This window comes from Leopardus geoffroyi, chromosome B1, assembly GCF_018350155.1.
Source record: "Leopardus geoffroyi isolate Oge1 chromosome B1, O.geoffroyi_Oge1_pat1.0, whole genome shotgun sequence".
Lineage (NCBI taxonomy): Eukaryota > Metazoa > Chordata > Mammalia > Carnivora > Felidae > Leopardus > Leopardus geoffroyi.
The window spans coordinates 113,271,424-113,291,635 of NC_059327.1; the positions used below are offsets into that span (position 1 = coordinate 113,271,424).

A 20,212-nucleotide genomic window follows, 5' to 3' on the forward strand; every position below is an offset into this window, starting at 1 on the left:
AAGTCTGGCATGAGCTAAGGAGTGGAGGAGTCAAATGCCCCTCCTCTCTATTCTTACTGCTCTTTGCTAATTTTTCTTCTACCACTTACTACACTGCATTATAATTAGTTGAGTGCAGGTTTGAACAACATACACAGACAAGCATGCTCACCCACAAAGACACTTATGCACACTTAGATTGTGAACTCTTTGAGGACTTTGTCCACTCCAAAGGGTTTTACACATGGTAGACACCCCATAAACATTTGCTGGATGTCATCCATGAAATGCTTCTAGGAGAATGTATGAGAAGCTGGGGTACCAACAGTTTACTCCTCCTCTACTCCATGGTCTACTCCCCTTCTAGATTTTGCTCCAATAGCCCATAAACACAACCCGCAGATACCTACATAGAGATAACAGTGACAACCCTTATTACTGGAGGCGCAGTAAGTTTCAACCTACAAGATGCCCTGGTGAAGATGGATTTGCAAATATGGTTTGGCCTCAGACCTAAATAAGGCTTCACGCTTCCCCCCCTTCTAGCCTTGGGAACTATTGGGATGAAGAGCTAGATGGACAAAGAGACTGAAAACAGAGGACTGCAAACAGCCTTGACAACCACCCAGGCGCCCACAGATCAGACAAGTCAGCCTGTCCCCCTCCTAGCCTGGTCACACGAGACCAGACATCAGGGAAGGCATCTAACTCTGACCAATCCATGAGGCGGGCAGTGCAGGAGGTAGGGGGCAGACTCAAGTTTGTGAGTCTGTTGACTGCAACTAGAATCCAGTTGACACCTGACTTTCACATTAGCAACTCCTCTTTGAAAAAGAGGCTTGAAGAAGGGGAGGAAAAAAACAAAACAGGAGAAAGAATGCCAAAAGAGCTTCTGGTGATACCTCCTTGCATGGAAATATCAAGATAGAAAAACAAAATTTCTCCCCTTGAGAATGAAACAATTATTTAAATTGTGAAGAATTTAAATCAAAAATATAAAATAAAATCATTTTTAACAGAATACTATATTTTTAATGTTTATTTTTGAGAGAGAGAGAGCACAAGCAGGGGAAGGGCAGAGAGAGAGGGAGACACAGAATTTGAAGGAGGCTCCAGGCTCTGAACTGTCACCACAGAGTCCGATGCAAGGCCCAACTCCTGGACCACAAGATCATGACCTGAGTGAAAGTCGGATGCTTAACTGACTGAGCCACCCAGGCGCCCCCAGAATACTATTTAAATGGTTGTATTGGTTTTATAAAATAAAACTTATTGAGAATATTTGGGTGATTTATGAGCCCATGGTGAATTTTTAATGTTTAAATAAATATGTTCCCTTTATAGAAGTAACGCGATTATGGCAGAAAATTTGGAAAATATAAAAACACAGCAAGAGGGAAAAAGTTAATTGCTCATAGTCTCAGCCATCTGGAGGCAACAATTAATAACAAATGCATTTCCTTCTGCATACTTTTTAGAGTTTTGATCATATGATGTAAATGTTAATTTTAGTTTAAAAAATAACATCTTTTCTAATGATAAAAGTAATATGCATTCATTGTAAAAAAATGTCTTGACAAATACAGAAAAAAATCACTCTAAAATCCATAATTGGTATGTTGTTACTTTATGCCAAAAGGAAAATGAAACATGAAGTGCCAACATTTTGCTTTACAAAGCTTTTACGAAAGTCCCTGGTTTTGAATCTGCAAAGAAATCATAGTAGAAAGTTATACTTCTAAGGTAAGCTTCTATAGTTATAATTTTAAGGTCAATTCACATACTTCTAAGGTAAATGCTGAGCTAAATTTGCTTTCTCACTGGAAATTATTCGGAAAATTCTTTAGACACATCACTTCTTCAGATCTCTTAAATTCATTGTCTGTACAGTGTACACAGAAGAAGGTAAAGAATATATCCAACTCAATGCCAACGTCCTAGTGGTCTCTCCAGGCTGTATTCAGTTAAGATTATAGCTCAGAGATGGGAGGGTTTTAGTGCTAAAATTTAGACACACAACTTTACTTCAATCATAGCTAAGCTTTTAGCAAATAATATCAGTTAGACATCAGGAAGAAGCTCTAATGCAGTGGTCTCAACCTCAGCTGTGCATTATATAACCACCTGGGGAGATTTTAAAATCCCAGATAGGTAGGCTCAGGCCAGTGAAATCAGAATCTCTGGGATCTGGCATCAGCATTTTAAAATGCAGGTGATTCCAATGTATAATCAAGGTTGAGACTCCTGCTCTAGGGAGAAAACATTGCCCCCAGTAATGTTTAGAGTGCATAGAATGTCTTTTACCTAGATGACCATACCCTTGTCCCACAATGTAGATTAGAGCTAACTAGAGGCAGGGCATATTTTTTGTTTTCTGATTATATATTTTTTTTAGTTTTCAGTATAAATATATTTTAAACATAGTCTGATCCTTCTATTGTAACGTTCCAAGAATTTTTTTTTAATTTATAAAACTAAGTTAATTCACCAAATATTTAATTCACCAAAATTTTGGATTATATTTGCTCTCTACTTCCCATCATGCATAGATTAAAACTGCATATAAATTAAAAGTTTCACAGTAAGTACAGCTATAAAAAGTGCAGAACATTTGGAGAATAAATATGCAATTTGAGGACAGTAGTAAGGCCAGAAATTATAAGTGTGAATATGAACTGATTTAACTATACAGCAATGTGAAATCTCTCTATGCAAAACACCACAATGCTAAACAGTATGTGAAAAGCAAGGGAAGAATATTTGCAGTGTGTATGGCAGATATACAGTTAGTATCCTTAATATTTAAATATTCTTACAAATTAAAAAGGTAAAGACCAACCCAAAAGAAAAAAATGTGAAAAGTCAAAAAATAAGCTATTCACAAAAAAATAATCAACCAAAATATATGGGCAAATAGACGTTCAATCGCAGCAAGAAAAACATTAATTCAAATTGAGATAATAAATGGCCTCTTATGAGACTGTAAGGAGGTCTTGATTCTCTCTTAGTGGGGAAATAACTCCAAAATATCCTTTTTACAGATTCACCAGTTTTCTTAACATTTTGCCACATTTGCATTATCAATCTCTTGCTCTTTCCAAATACATATTGAAGAATAGGTTGCATACATCATCCTACATCATTCCTCTTTACTCCCCAATTTTACATGTGCATCTCTATTTTAATCTTTGATTATCCTTTGTAAGACTTTGTTTTCTGCCATCAAGCAAAAAGCTAATAATTTAGCTCATTCTTGTTTCAGTATAAGTATATATCAGAGCCATAAAACTATTCTCCAAAGGAATTTCCTTGGTCATGATATCACCTATCATGTCACATATATCACAGATCATATGTGACACCTGGCAAATTGACAGACATGGTCACTTACTTCTGAGAGTTTGGCCTCTGAAACATGACCACAATCAATAAATTTGTAGTCATACATGAAGAACTCTGAATTCCAAGAGAGTACAAGACGGCCAGTTTATCAAGGAGCTGACTGCCATGCATGCACATACACACTAGATGCACATGCATATTCAAAGAAGCCAAGAAGCTGGGACACACCCATTGAGCTATGCTTTGAAAGTTAAAACCCCAGGTGTCCAATTTTACAAATGTGCAAATTGCTAAAGTGAAATAAGATTCTGCTAAGGGTAAAAGGATATCAGGATTGGCAGGAGTGTGTGAGGAGGTGGAGGAAGGAGTCCTGAGGATGGAGAATTCAATGAATGTTGAGTTTGTAAGTATTTTCCTGGGCCAAGGAAACTCCATTTGTCCAGAAGAAAAAGAATCAGCTGCTGTGCTTGGGCATTGGCTATAGATATAGTGTGTTGGAACATATGGCATAGATCATGTTTAAACAAATACCAAAAATGCCTGCCTAAAGTGGTCGTATTCTAATAATACATATGCACCATTGAATTCTATCTAAAGATGCACCTTGGGGCGCCTGGATGGTTCAGTTGGTTAAGCATCTGACTCTTGATTTCGGCTCAGGTCATGATCTAATGGTTCATGAGTTTGAGCCCCGAGTCTGGCTCTGCGCTGACAGCACAGAGCTTTCCAGGGATTTTCTCTCTCCCTCCTTCTCTTCCGCTCCCCTGCTCACGTGCTCTCTCTCTCTCAAAGTAAATAAACTTTAAAAAAATGCACCTTAATTGCATTAATATAATCAATTTTCAGTTTTTCAGTTTTCACTGCTAATTAAATGTTAGCCTTCCCTAACAAGCTAAGGAACCTGATTTAGCCATTTACATTCATTGAAGTTCTGTTGTTTCTTCCAGTATGAGTTGAATATGTGAAAAATGATTATGATCATAAACTCTGCCAACCCAAACAAAAATAGTTTCATTCCAAATTTCTATCTAGGGGATAGGGTTTTCATTTCCTACCTTCATTCTAATCTTTGATCTAGTATCCCGCATTGTTGTTTGTTTTTCATACTTTGAAACAATTTCAACCTCATAAAGTTACAAGTGAATTCCAAAATATCCTTTATCCAGATTCACCCATTGTTAACATTTTGCCACATTTGTGCTGTCAGCCTCTTGCTCTTTCCAAATATGTATTGAAGCATAGGTTGCATTATCATGATACATCATGACCCTTTACTCCTCAGTATTACATGCACAGTTCTTAAAAACACGAATATTGACTTTATTCCCTTACATAACTTCAGTACAGTTATTAAATTCAAAATACTTAACATGGATATAATACTTTTACATAATCAATCATCCTTATCCCAATTTTGCCAGTTATGTCCTTTATACTTTTTTTCTCTTCAAAGAGTCCAGGATCCAGTCCAGGATAACACATTTTATTTAGTTGTTATTTAGTCTTTAGTCTCCATTAATCTGGAGCAATTTGTCAGTCTTTCTTTATCGTAATGACAGAAGTACTTTCAAAAAATACAGGTCAGTTTTTTTCAAGTGTTCCTCAATGTGGGCTAGTCTTTCTCATAAGATTCAGTTTATTGCATCCCCAGCCAGAATACTGTGTAACTGATACTGTGTCCTTCTCAGGAAATCATATATCAAGGCAGGTTATGTCTGTTGTCCCCTTACTAGTGATGTTAATTTTCTTTTCCCAATGGTTTGTTCTACTTATCCACTGTATAGTTATTATTTTTTCCCATTGCAATAATGAGCAGTCCGTGGGGAGACATTTGGAAAATCATGCAAATATCCTAATCCTCCTCAAATTCCCCCCCCTCCCAGATTTGTCATTCGTTGGTGATTCTTGCTCAAACCAATCTTCAGTATGATAATTACAAAATGGTGATTTTCCAACTCCTGATTTATCAATCAATTTTCTGATATAAGGAACAGCTCTTCTTTATCTATCTATCTATCTATCTATCTATCTATCTATCTATATTCTTACCTACCTACCTACCTACCTACCTACCTGTCTGCTATATACTATCCATGGATTGACTCATGGATCTCTATTTTACTAAGTGGGTTATAATTCATTACTGTCTTTACTTATTTTTGTGTTCAAATTGTCTCAGATTTAGCCAGGAGAAGTAGCTTCAAAGTGGTTTCAAGGGGGTTTTTCACATTACCCCATCACTTTTTTTTTTTTTTTTAGCACTTTTTTATATTCTGACTCAAGATGCTTCTGTTTCAACTCTTACCTTCCCTACCACAGTCTTGAAATCAGGTGTTTCTACAAGGAATGTTCCTTTTAATGGGGAATGGTATTTAGTAGGCAAGATTTGGGTACTAAGTGTGCTGATTACTATTAGAATATAATTGCTTATAGCTGGTTCAAAAGGCAAAGAGCTAAAAGAGGCAAACATATGTAGATGGATGCATGGATGGATGGATAGATAGATGAAATAATCAGTTCATACCTTCAATTCCAAATTTCAATCCACCCGACCAAGTTTTTCCTTGCCTTTCTTTCCCCCATATTTGCATCTTCCTGCACAGTATAAATCTTGTTTTCCAAGAATATCAACCCATTCACTCATCATTTATTCCTACAATGCATAGGAAATCATTTTAGAATTGTTATGCTTATACCAGAAAAAAGAAAGGCTTCCAGATTTGTTTGTGGGTCTTTTTTCCCCCCTGGACCAAGATTATGTAGTAAAAGGACTATATTCGAAAGTCACTTGGGAAAAACTTCCATTTTTAGTAAGACAGAATATATACTTTTCTTTATTCCTTCTGTTCATTACAACTAATAATGTGGACTTTATACTTAAACAGAAGACTCTGAAACATGGAGAGAAGGCAGACTAGCCAGGCACTTAAGACCCAAGGGACAACATGATGATGAGTTCCCTGGCTTTTCCTTTTGGCTTCTGTATGCCACACTTGGAGCTGATGATGTTAATACCTCTAGCATAGACAAAAACAACAAAAGGCTGCTTTCTCTAGCCAAAGAGTTAGGAAAGCACAGCTTAGCAAGACAGGAAACTTTTGGACAATAACCAGTCTACTCCAGTCAGATACTGAAGACAAAACTGGGGCCCCATCTTCACTGAAGCAAAAGCCAGGTGAGGAGCTTAGACTTTGATCCTTGCCACTCTGTAATGAAGCATCCTAGCCTCTCCCCACTACATGTTAGTCTACAATTATCTTAAAAATAAAATTTTAATTTAAAACAAAAATGAAAAACATATTTGAACTATTTCTCCCCCCTTCAATGTAGGCAGATTACGAATTGGAAATACAGTTTGAATATTTTGTTTTTGTTTGCATTTAATTTATGTTTTTATTTTCCCATACTTGTGGTTTTAATTGTAATTTTTGAATATATGGAACATTAATAAGCTTCCAAAAGGAAAGCATTTTCGAAAAGTATACTCACAAAAGTGTACTCTTTCCCCTATTCTTTCCACACTAAACCACCCCCTCCTCACCCCCCAATTCTCCACGCACATGCTTAGTAGGCAGTCTGTTTCAATGCTTTTTGTTACCTGTGTTCCTTTGAAAGAATAAGCAAATATATGTGTGTATGTTTTATTACCTCCCTTTTTTTCTAAGTAGTGTCTACCTCCAGAAAAACACAGTTTGTTGGTATTTTTATTGGGATATTAAATTTATAAATTAACTTGGAGATAACTTATATCTTGATGGTGTTGAAACATGCTAATCAGGAATAAGGAATGCCTGTCTTTTTGTTCAAATTTATTTTTATATCTTCCAGGTTCGATTTTTCCTTAAGTAAATTTTAAATACTTCACATTTTATTTATTCCTAAATATTTTAGATTTTTCTTGGCTATTGTAAACAAGGTTTTCTTTTCCAAGGTTATTATTTGTATATACAAAAGTTTTTAATTTTGGTGTGTTGATTTTATATGCTGCCACCTTGCTGATTTTTGAGTTTTTATCACTAATTCTTTAGGTTTTCAGGCATTGCTAGAACATCATCTGCAGGTAGATATAATTTTACTTCCTTTTTTGTTGTTGTTGTTCCAATTTTGTTTTCTCTTATCTAATTGAGTTGGTTAATACCTCTAGTACTATGTTAAATAATAGTGGAGACAGTAGGTATTCTTGCCTTGTTCCTGTCCTTGGTGGTATGTCTTTGTGTTTTCACATTAGGTAAAATGTTGCCTTTGTGTTTGTGTGTGTGTGTGTGTGTGTGTGTGTGTGTACATATGGGCACATACACACATATATGTGAGGGTATATACATTAATATATGTGTATATATGTTAACCTTAATCATATCAAAATATATGACATTTACCAATCAACAATCTATGATATATGAACATTATACGTAAAGGAAGTATTCACCCCCCTTTTTTTTTTTTTGAGAGTCTTTATTAGGAATAGTGTTGAATTTTTTCAAAGGCTCTTTCGGAACTATTAATATAGAACTTTGTATTATTAGACTTCCTAATAATTGAACAAACCCTGCATTTCTTTATAAACCCTTCTTAGTCATGATGTTTCCTTAATGTGGTGTTGAAGTCAGTTCACTAAAATTTGATTTTGGATTTTTTGCATTACTATTCATAAATGATATGATCTGAAATATTCTCCTTTTTAAACTATCTATCATAGTTAGACATTAGTGATATCATCTGGGCCTAGTGATTTTTGTGGGATAGTTCCCTGATAACTTCTTTTAATTCTAGTGTAATTGCTCTGCTTATGCTTTCCATCAATACTTGGGTCCATTTTGGTAAATTGTATTTTCCTATGAAATGATGCATTTCATCTAGGTTTTCTAGTTTATTTACATACTGGTATGCAAAGTAGTCTTTTCTTATTTTTAAAATTTTCGGTGTATCAATAGTTACTTCTCTCTTTTTATGTTATGTTTTTGTGCTTTATTTCTTTAAAATTAAATTTCTTAGTGATTCATCTCTTTTGTTGATTTTTTTCAAAAGAGCATAATCATTTGATTTCCTGTTTTTCTATTTTCTGCCTCATTAATGTCTATTTCTACCTTCATTATTTGCTTCCTTAAGCTTCTTTTGTATCCTTTTGTTTTCTAATTATTTTGGAAATTTAATTTGCTTACTTTAATCACTTCTATTTTTATTGACGTGTGTATTTGCCACTTATAAGTATTCTGCTCATTGCTTTTTTAAGTACTTGATTTCTATATATAGAATTTTAAATTATCACTATTTCTCAGAAATTCTGAAATTTCTGCTCATATTTTAGCTTTCATCAAGAGTTTGTTGTTGTTGTTGTTGTTGTTGTTGTTTTAATATCTAAGTGGGAAATTCTACTTGCTGGATCGAAGATGATGGCCATACATTTCTTACACACTCTATTGACAGTTGGGTTCTATTTACCTTCCCCTTTGATTATGGATTGGGCTGTATACCTACTTACATCAACAGAATATGTTATTGTGGGTATATCTTGTAGGAGGACTGTCAGTTTCTGATTTGGTTGCTTGAATCCCTGAACCACCATATACGATTTCTGACAACTCAGCTACAGAGACCAAGTACAGAGTCCCTGAAACTGACTACAGTTTCAAGTACAGAGTCCCCCAAGCCATCTCAGCTGATACCATAGCATCAAAAATGAACAACCTAGGGGCACCTGCGTGGCTCAGTCAGTTAAGCATCTGACTTCAACTCAGGTCATGATCTCATGGTTCATGAGCTCAAGCCCCTAGTTGGGCTCTGTGCTGACAGCTCAGATCCTGCAGCCTGCTTTGGTTTCTGTGTCTCCCTCTCTCTCTCTCCCTCCCCAACCTGGGCTCTGTCTCTCTCTCTTTAAAATAAATAAACATTAAAAAAAGTAAAAAAGAGGCAGACTATTATTTTAAAATAAAAGAAGAAAAGAAATTAACAACTCAGCTAAGCTCTTTCCAAGTTCCTCCCTAACAAAATTATGTGCAAAATATGTTTTAAAACACTAAGTTTAAACCTCTTAGGAAAAGGGGGAAATACCTTTCTATCTTCTATAGACTTAAAGTTAAGTATAGAAAATTCCTGGCTTGCATTTTGTTTCCCCTGAGTTTCCTCAAAAAGCAGCTCTGCTGTATATTGTTTAGTATGTTGTTTTTTAGAAATCTGATGCTACCTAATTTTTCTAACCTTACAACTAAGTTGACCTTTTTGCTTGGAAACCCTGAGGATATTTTGCTTTGTTTTTAGAAACAAATAGTTTTAATCTTTCTCTGTTTGGTGTTTTGCTTGCCCTCCCCCCCTTTTTTAAATTCACTTGGCTTTTAGGAAGGCATGCATTTGTTCTTGTTTTAAAGGGTCTTTTATAGTGGGGTCTTTAATTCTCTTCTTTCCTACTTAACATTTTACTATCTTGTCTATAATTTTATTTATTTTTTTATTTTAGAGAGCACGTGAGTGGGGGAGAGGGGTGCAGAGAGAGAGAGAGAGAGAGAGAGAGAGAGAGAACCTTAAGCAGGCTCCATGCTCAGCACAGATCCTGACTTGGGACTGAATCTCACAACCCTGGGATCATGACCTGAACTGAAATCAAGAGTTGGACACTGAACCTACTGAGCCACCCAGGCACCCCTGGTCTATAATTTTTAAATAGTATTCTTTGACTCCAACATTTTACTTATATAGCAGACAATTAATCTTCTACTCTCCTATTTCTCTATTTCCTCTCCTCTCATTTTTTAGTTGCATTCTTTCTACTCTGTCAGTTTGTACACTGTTCACATACAATTCTTCCACTCATGTACCCACTCTTGTTTTAGTCTTTGCTCTACAATTAAATGTGTTAAATGATCAGTGCATTTGCTTTAATTTCCCCCCTCTTGCATCTTTCTTTTCTTTTATTACCATGCCTTTGACAAGTACCACTTTTCTCTAGCTCCTTCTCCCCTAAAAGTAATGCTTTTCCAAGGCTTCCAACTCTGGTCCCACTCATTTGCATGCCTCTTCCCTGTAGCTTATGCTAGGAACTACCAAGTCTCAGATGTGAGGTCCATGTATTTGCACTTGATGTTTGCTTTTCATTTTCTGGTGGTTTTGTGTTTTTGCTTCACATATACACTCAGCTCTCTTCTTTCTTGCAGTCCCTTAAGACTTCCTTCTCCTGTTCTCTATACTTACCAGTTTCCAGCAATGGCAGGGCATTCATTGGAATTTGATGTTTATTTCTTTCACAGGCAATTCGTATTTTATGCTGTTCTCTCCTAATGCTAAAAATATGGGTCATATGTGGTTTTATTTGCATTTTTTTTTGTCAAACTAATAGTTTTGGGGTGATGATTTTTGGAAGGATGCATGGAGATACTAGGATTCCAGGGGCAGCCATTATCCTTCAGACCTGCTCTCTTGGGGTGTGAGGAAGATGGCGGCGTAGGAGGACGCTGGGCTCACCGCGCGTCCTGCTGATCAATTAGATTCCACCTACACCTGCCTAAATAACCCAGAAAACCGCCAGAGGATTAGCAGAACGGAGTCGCCGGAGCCAAGCGCAGACGAGAGGCCCACGGAAGAGGGTAGGAAGGGCGGCGAGGCGGTGCGCGCTCCACGGACTGGCGGGAGGGAGCCGGGGCGGAGGGGCGGCTCGCCGGCCAAGCAGAGCCCCGGAGTCTGGCCTGCAAAAGCAGAGGGGCCTGACGGACTGTGTTCCGACAGCAAGCGCGACTTAGCGTCTGGGAGGTCATAAGTTAACAGCTCTGCTCAGAAAGCGGGAAGGCTGGAGGACAAAGGGAGGGAGAGCTGCTGAGCCCCCGGACGACAGAGCTCAGTTTGGTGGGGAACAAAGGCGCTCGCCAGCGCCATCTCCCCCGCCCATCCCCCAGCCAAAATCCCAAAGAGAACCAGTTCCTGCCAGGGAACTTCCCCGCTCCGCGCAAACACCCAACTCTGTGCTTCTGCGGAGCCAAACCTCCGGCAGTGGATCTGACTCCCTCCCGCTGCCACAGGGCCCCTCCTGAAGTGGATCACCTAAGGAGAAGCGAGCTAAGCCTGCCCCTCCTGCCCCTGTGCACCTTGCCTACCCACCCCAGCTAATACGCCAGATCCCCAGCATCACAAGCCTGGCAGTGTGCAAGTAGCCCAGACGGGCCACGCCACCCCACAGTGAATCCCGCCCCTAGGAGAGGGGAAGAGAAGGCACACACCAGTCGGACTGTGGCCCCAGCGGTGGGCCGGGGGCAGACATCAGGTCGGAGTGCGGCCCCGCCCACCAACTCCAGTTACACACCACAGCACAGGGGAAGTGCCCTGCAGGTCCTCACCACGCCAGGGACTATCCAAAATGACCAAGCGGAAGAATTCCCCTCAGAAGAATCTCCAGGAAATAACAACAGCTAATGAGCTGATCAAAAAGGATTTAAATAATATAACAGAAAGTGAATTTAGAATAATAGTCATAAAATTAATCGCCGGGCTTGAAAACAGTATACAGGACAGCAGAGAATCCCTTGCTACAGAGATCAAGGGACTAAGGAACAGTCATGAGGAGCTGAAAAACGCTTTAAATGAAATGCAAAACAAAATGGAGACCACCACAGCTCGGATTGAAGAGGCAGAGGAGAGAATAGGTGAACTAGAAGATAAAGTTATGGAAAAAGAGGAAGCTGAGAGAAAGAGAGATAAAAAAATCCAGGAGTATGAGGGGAAAATTAGAGAACTAAGTGATACACTAAAAAGAAATAATATACGCATAATTGGTATCCCAGAGGAGGAAGAGAGAGGGAAAGGTGCTGAAGGGGTACTTGAAGAAATAATAGCTGAGAACTTCCCTGAACTGGGGAAGGAAAAAGGCATTGAAATCCAAGAGGCACAGAGAACTCCCTTCAGACGGAACCTGAATCGATCTTCTGCACGACATATCATAGTGAAACTGGCAAAATACAAGGATAAAGAGAAAATTCTGAAAGCAGCAAGGGGTAAACGTGCCCTCACATATAAAGGGAGACCTATAAGACTCGTGACGGATCTCTCTTTTGAAACTTGGCAGGCCAGAAAGAATTGGCACGAGATTTTCAGTGTGCTAGACAGACCTGCTCTCTTGCCTTCTGAGATATTTTCTCTTACAATTCTTCTGTACTTTTACCTTTTTTCTGTACTTCTGTACTTTTACTCCTAAGGATCACAGAAAGTATAATAAGGAATTCAGTGTCAGTGAATATCAATGCAATTACTCTAAGCATTTACTACTGTCTTAATGTTAAACACTTGGGAAATTCCATAAGACAAAAACAACACCCTTAATAAACAATGTATTAAAATAATGGCAATGATAGGAAAGTTTCTGCTTTTCTCTAAGGACTTGATTGTGCTTGCAAATTGTACCAAAATAATACATAAACATTGAGGGTTTTTTTCCCTGAATAATTAAGATAGAAATCATCAATATTATATTCTACACCAAAGAGAAAAAATTCCAGTAACTCTCATCCAACCACTTAGTTGAAATTAACTGCATAAAAGGAAAACAACACCAAAATATGCACTGGGAATATAGCCTAATTTGTTTCACTACTTAAACAAATCAAGAGTCAGGTGTTTATATACAAAATCAATTTTATTAGAAATTAAACAAAAAGTGGGTACTCATCAAGACAAATATTAGCATTCTCTTTCAACTAAAACCAAGAATATACTTTTATTAATTTTTCTGTCTCTCTGCTATAGTCCAAGTGATTGACCAGAGGACTTGTAGTCTACAGTGTCCTTCTAGGTTCTTAACCCTTTCTTTTTTTAAGTTTATTTATTTATTTTGAGAGAAGGGGGGGAGAGGGGCGGCGGGAGGGGGAGAGAGAATCCCAAGCAGGCTTCATGCTGCCAGCACAGAGCCCAATGTAGGGCTCAATCCCACAAACCTTGAGATCATGACCTGAGCCAAAACCAAGAGTTGCACACTCAACTGAGCCACCCAGGCACCCCAGTTCTTAACACGTTCTTGCATGATAAAGTTTCTAGATGCTTGGTGATCTTGGTTTTGCCTTCCTGTGGATACTCCATAGTTTATCAAGGTCCGTGTTATGGCACCAAAAATTAAATTTGCTCCTGTAGAAATGGTTTATTAATGTAGAGTATAGAGGGACTGTTACCTTTCTTGATCTACCTACTACTTATATTAAAGTAACTTAATGCTACCATATTTAGCAATTAAATAACTCTGTTGGTTCATAGAATGATTGTAATCATTCTAAATCTAAATTTAAAATCTTAAGTCATAGATTTTTTTTTATCACTTGAACATTCATATTTGTGTCAATTTAAATGCAAAATTTAATATTGTCCCTGTTAGATTTAATTCTGCTAAAAAGTCATCTAAGATCCTTTTCAAGATTTGGTGTCTTCACCTATCATATAAATGTGTTCATTGATAGCTTTATTCAGCATGAAAAAAATCTCTAATAGAGAGCCACAGTTCTCTGTTTTTTACCCTATTCTATTTGAGGTTTCTATAATTGACGTGGATGAAGATAAGCAGAGCACCTTGGAGAATATGTACCAAGATATTCAAAGACACAGAGATGCCAGTTTTTACCCCCCCCCCCAAAAAAAAAAAGAAAAAAAGAAAAGAAATTGATTAGACAGAGAATTGCTCTATATTTTTAAAAATTATGAGATAGAGTGGAAAATCACATGGTTTTCAATTAAGACAAAATAATTGAGAGAAATGTCTCTTTTGGCAGCCACTTAGAATAGTTGTTCTGGTTTCTCAGATGTACGTTCACTTTCCCCTTCCATTAGGAAAAGTTTGAGAAGCACCAACATAAGACACCCTGTCTATTTTCATGTCCTCTGTAGAGTTGAGAAGTCTGTATTTATCTAGTCATTTACAAAACACTAAATAGGGTAGAGGCACCCTAGCAGACACTTTCTCATGTTATTTAAAGCCATTACTAGACATTCTTGAGAGGAAGCAACCCATATACTCCATCAAGGCAAGACAAATAACAATAGCTAGCTGCTATTTGATTTTCAAGCAGTCCTTTGATTGATCTGCCTAGTAACCTCATAAAAAAACAGGCCATTCTGGCTTATTAAAGCTTCTCCTTAGTTGATATTTGTTGGCTGCTAATGACCATAATATTCATTTCTGAATGCTCAAAAACAAGCCTTTTAACAATCTGTTGTCGGGGCGCCTGGGTGGCGCAGTCGGTTAAGCGTCCGACTTCAGCCAGGTCACGATCTCGCGGTCCGTGAGTTCGAGCCCTGCGTCGGGCTCTGGGCTGATGGCTCAGAGCCTGGAGCCTGTTTCCGATTCTGTGTCTCCCTCTCTCTCTGCCCCTCCCCCGTTCATGCTCTGTCTCTCTCTGTCCCAAAAATAAATAAAAAACGTTGAAAAAAAAAACAAAAAAAACAATCTGTTGTCAATTCTGCAAACATGAATCAAGTTGCCTGTAATTTCCAGAACCCACCCTATTCTCCTCTTCAAAAATAAACATGAAAGTTAGTCACTTGTGGTCTTGTGGTATCTCTCCTATTTGCCATGACTTTTCTTTTTTTTTTTTTTTTTTTTTTTTTTTTTTATTATATGAAATTTATTGTCAAATTGGTTTCCTTACAACACCCAGTGCTCATCCCAAAAGGTGCCCTCCTCAATACCCATCACCCACCCTCTCCTCCCTCCCACCCCCCATCACCCCTCAGTTTGTTCTCAGTTTTTAACAGTCTCTTATGCTTTGGCTCTCTCCCACTCTAACCTCTTTTTTTTCTTTTTTCCTCCCCCTCCCCCATGGGTTCCTGCCAAGTTTCTCAGGATCCACATAAGAGTGAAACCATATGGTATCTGTCTTTCTCTGTACGGCTTATTTCACTTAGCATCACACTCTCCAGTTCCATCCACGTTGCTACAAAAGGCCATATTTCATTTTTTCTCATTGCCACGTAGTATTCCATTGTGTATATAAACCACAATTTCTTTATCCATTCATCAGTTGATGGACATTTAGGCTCTTTCCATAATTTGGCTATTGTTGAGAGTGCTGCTATGAACATTGGGGTACAAGTGCCCCTATGCATCAGTACTCCTGTATCCCTTGGATAAATTCCTAGCAGTGCTATTGCTGGGTCATAGGGTAGGTCTATTTTTAATTTTCTGAGGAACCTCCACACTGCTTTCCAGAGCGGCTGCACCAATTTGCATTCCCACCAACAGTGCAAGAGGGTTCCCGTTTCTCCACATCCTCTCCAGCATCTAGAGTCTCCTGATTTGTTCATTTTGGCCACTGTGACTGGCGTGAGGTGATACCTGAGTGTGGTTTTGATTTGTATTTCCCTGATAAGGAGCGACGCTGAACATCTTTTCATGTGCCTGTTGGCCATCCGGATGTCTTCTTTAGAGAAGTGTCTATTCATGTTTTCTGCCCATTTCTTCACTGGGTTATTTGTTTTTCGGGTGTGGAGTTTGGTGAGCTCTTTATAGATTCTGGATACTAGCCCTTTGTCCGATATGTCATTTGCAAATATCTTTTCCCATTCCATTGGTTGCCTTTTAGTTTTGTTGGTTGTTTCCTTTGCTGTGCAGAAGCTTTTTATCTTCATAAGGTCCCAGTAATTTACTTTTGCTTTTAATTCCCTTGCCTTTGGGGATGTGTCGAGTAAGAGATTGCTACGGCTGAGGTCAGAGAGGTCTTTTCCTGCTTTCTCCTCTAAGGTTTTGATGGTTTCCTGTCTCACATTCAGGTCCTTTATCCATTTCGAGTTTATTTTTGTGAATGGTGTGAGGAAGTGGTCTAGTTTCAACCTTCTGCATGTTGCTGTCCAGTTCTCCCAGCACCATTTGTTAAAGAGACTGTCTTTTTTCCATTGGATGTTCTTTCCTGCTTTGTCAAAGATGAGTTGGCCATACGTTTGTGGGTCTAGTTCTGGGGTTTCTATTCTATTCCATTGGTCTATGTGTCTGTTTTTGTGCCAATACCATGCTGTCTTGATGATGACAGCTTTGTAGTAGAGGCTAAAGTCTGGGATTGTGATGCCTCCTGCTTTGGTCTTCTTTTTCAAAATTCCTTTGGCTATTCGGGGCCTTTTGTGGTTCCATATGAATTTTAGAATTGCTTGTTCTAGTTTCGAGAAGAATGCTGGTGCAATTTTGATTGGGATTGCATTGAATGTGTAGATCGCTTTGGGTAGTATTGACATTTTGACAATATTTATTTTTCCAATCCATGAGCAGGGAATGTCTTTCCATTTCTTTAAATCTTCTTCAATTTCCGTCATAAGCTTTCTATAGTTTTCAGCATACAGATCCTTTACATCTTTGGTTAGATTTATTCCTAGGTATTTTATGCTTCTTGGTGCAATTGTGAATGGGATCAGTTTCTTTAGTTGTCTTTCTGTTGCTTCATTGTTAGTGTATAAGAATGCAACTGATTTCTGTACATTGATTTTGTATCCTGCGACTTTGCTGAATTCATGTATCAATTCTAGCAGACTTTTGGTGGAGTCTATCGGATTTTCCATGTATAATATCATGTCATCTGCAAAAAGCGAAAGCTTGACTTCATCTTTGCCAATTTTGATGCCTTTGATTTCCTTTTGTTGTCTGATTGCTGATGCTAGAACTTCCAGCACTATGTTAAACAACAGCGGTGAGAGTGGGCATCCCTGTCGTGTTCCTGATCTCAGGGAAAAAGCTCTCAGTTTTTCCCCATTGAGGATGATGTTAGCTGTGGGCTTCTCATAAATGGCTTTTATGATCTTTAAGTATGTTCCTTCTATCCCGACTTTCTCAAGGGTTTTTATTAAGAAAGGGTGCTGGATTTTGTCGAAGGCCTTTTCTGCATCGATTGACAGGATCATATGGTTCTTCTCTTTTTTTTTGTTAATGTGGTGTATCACGTTGATTGATTTGCGAATGTTGAACCAGCCCTGCATCCCAGGGATGAATCCCACTTGATCATGGTGAATAATTCTTTTTATATGCCGTTGAATTCGATTTGCTAGTATCTTATTGAGAATTTTTGCATCCATATTCATCAGGGATATTGGCCGGTAGTTCTCTTTTTTTACTGGGTCTCTGTCTGGTTTAGGAATCAAAGTAATACTGGCTTCATAGAATGAGTCTGGAAGTTTTCCTTCCCTTTCTATTTCTTGGAATAGCTTGAGAAGGATAGGTATTATCTCTGCTTTAAACGTCTGGTAGAACTCCCCTGGGAAGCCATCTGGTCCTGGACTTTTATTTGTTGGGAGATTTTTGATAACTGATTCAATTTCTTCGCTGGTTATGGGTCTGTTCAAGCTTTCTATTTCCTCCTGATTGAGTTTTGGAAGAGTGTGGGTGTTCAGGAATTTGTCCATTTCTTCCAGGTTGTCCAATTTGTTGGCATATAATTTTTCATAGTATTCCCTGATAATTGTTTGTATCTCTGAGGGATTGGTTGTAATAATTCCATTTTCATTCATGATTTTATCTATTTGGGTCATCTCCCTTTTCTTTTTGAGAAGCCTTGCTAGAGGTTTGTCAATTTTGTTTATTTTTTCAAAAAACCAACTCTTGGTTTCGTTGATCTGCTCTACAGTTTTTTTAGACTCTATATTGTTTATTTCTGCTCTGATCTTTATTATTTCTCTTCTTCTGCTGGATTTAGGCTGCCTTTGCTGTTCTGCTTCTATTTCCTTTAGGTGTGCTGTTAGATTTTGTATTTGGGATTTTTCTTGTTTCTTGAGATAGGCCTGGATTGCAATGTATTTTCCTCTCAGGACTGCCTTCGCCGCGTCCCAAAGCGTTTGGATTGTTGTATTTTCATTTTCGTTTGTTTCCATATATTTTTTAATTTCTTCTCTAATTGCCTGGTTGACCCACTCATTCGTTAGTAGGGTGTTCTTTAACCTCCATGCTCTTGGAGGTTTTCCAGACTTTTTTCTGTGGTTGATTTCAAGCTTCATAGCATTGTGGTCTGAAAGTATGCATGGTATAATTTCAATTCTGGTAAACTTATGAAGGGCTGTTTTGTGACCCAGTATATGATCTATCTTGGAGAATGTTCCATGTGCACTCGAGAAGAAGGTATATTCTGTTGCTTTGGGATGCAGAGTTCTAAATATATCTGTCAAGTCCATCTGATCCAATGTCTCATTCAGGGCCCTTGTTTCTTTACTGACCGTGTGTCTAGATGATCTATCCATTTCTGTAAGTGGGGTGTTAAAGTCCCCTGCAATTACCACATTCTTATCAATAAGGTTGCTTATGTTTATGAGTAGTTGTTTTATATATTTGGGGGCTCCGGTATTCGGCGCATAGACATTTATAATTGTTAGCTCTTCCTGATGGATAGACCCTGTAACTATTATATAATGTCCTTCTTCATCTCTTGTTACAGCCTTTAATTTAAAGTCTAGTTTGTCTGATATAAGTATGGCTACTCCAGCTTTCTTTTGGCTTCCAGTAGCATGATAAATAGTTCTCCATCCCCTCACTCTCAATCTAAAGGTGTCCTCAGGTCTAAAATGAGTCTCTTGTAGACAGCAAATAGATGGGTCTTGTTTTTTTATCCATTCTGATACCCTATGTCTTTTGGTTGGCGCATTTAATCCATTTACATTCAGTGTTATTATAGAAAGATACGGGTTTAGAGTCATTGTGATGTCTGTATGTTTTATGCTTGTAGTGATGTCTCTGGTATTTTGTCTCACAGGGTCCCCCTTAGGATCTCTTGTAGGGCTGGTTTAGTGGTGACAAATTCCTTCAGTTTTTGTTTGTTTGGGAAGACCTTTATCTCTCCTTCTATTCTAAATGACAGACTTGCTGGATAAAGGATTCTCGGCTGCATATTTTTTCTGTCTAGCACACTAAAAATCTCGTGCCAATTCTTTCTGGCCTGCCAAGTTTCAAAAGAGAGATCAGTCACGAGTCTTATAGGTCTCCCTTTATATGTGAGGGCACGTTTACCCCTTGCTGCTTTCAGAATTTTCTCTTTATCCTTGTATTTTGCCAGTTTCACTATGATATGTCGTGCAGAAGATCGATTCAAGTTCCGTCTGGAGGGAGTTCTCTGTGCCTCTTGGATTTCAATGCCTTTTTCCTTCCCCAGTTCAGGGAAGTTCTCAGCTATTATTTCTTCAAGTACCCCTTCAGCACCTTTCCCTCTCTCTTCCTCCTCTGGGATACCAATTATGCGTATATTATTTCTTTTTAGTGTATCACTTAGTTCTCTAATTTTCCCCTCATACTCCTGGATTTTTTTATCTCTCTTTCTCTCAGCTTCCTCTTTTTCCATAACTTTATCTTCTAGTTCACCTATTCTCTCCTCTGCCTCTTCAATCCGAGCTGTGGTGGTTTCGATTTTGTTTTGCATTTCATTTAAAGCGTTTTTCAGCTCCTCGTGACTGTTCCTTAGTCCCTTGATCTCTGTAGCAAGGGATTCTCTGCTGTCCTCTATACTGTTTTCAAGCCCGGCGATTAATTTTATGACTATTATTTTAAATTCACTTTCTGATATATTATTTAAATCCTTTTTGATCAGCTTGCCATGACTTTTCAAAGGCTACCGAACAGTAGCTTTGAGATGATGGCTGAAAATTCTTTTACCACCCTAGTAATATATCTGGCCTCATAACTCCTTATCTATCCTGGGCTAAAATTTTCACTTTTCAGTTTCTTCTCCATATTCAGTTTTAAAACCCATTTAGAAAGGAGAAGAAAAAATAGGAGTTGAATGATTCTGCTACTTCTCTGATATACTTTCTCTTATCATCTCTAAACAGTACACTTATTATTTCCTTTTTCTTTTTAACAACAAAAAACGCCTTACAGTTTCTTCTAGTCAACCATATATATATAATTTTTTTTACATGTTTTATTTCTATTTTGAAAGCAAGAGACAGAGTGTGAGTGAGGGAGGGGCAGAGA

At 38.1% G+C, this 20,212-nt stretch overlaps 1 long non-coding RNA gene across 1 annotated transcript in view; it reads left to right on the forward strand.

Moving 5' to 3' along the window:
* The window catches only part of LOC123593991, a 67,109-nt gene that overhangs the window by 10,350 nt on the left and 36,547 nt on the right, over nt 1-20,212 (forward strand). The window contains exon 2 of the long non-coding RNA XR_006710639.1: nt 1,619-1,722. This is a non-coding gene — a long non-coding RNA (uncharacterized LOC123593991). The remainder of the gene's footprint in view (nt 1-1,618; nt 1,723-20,212) is intronic.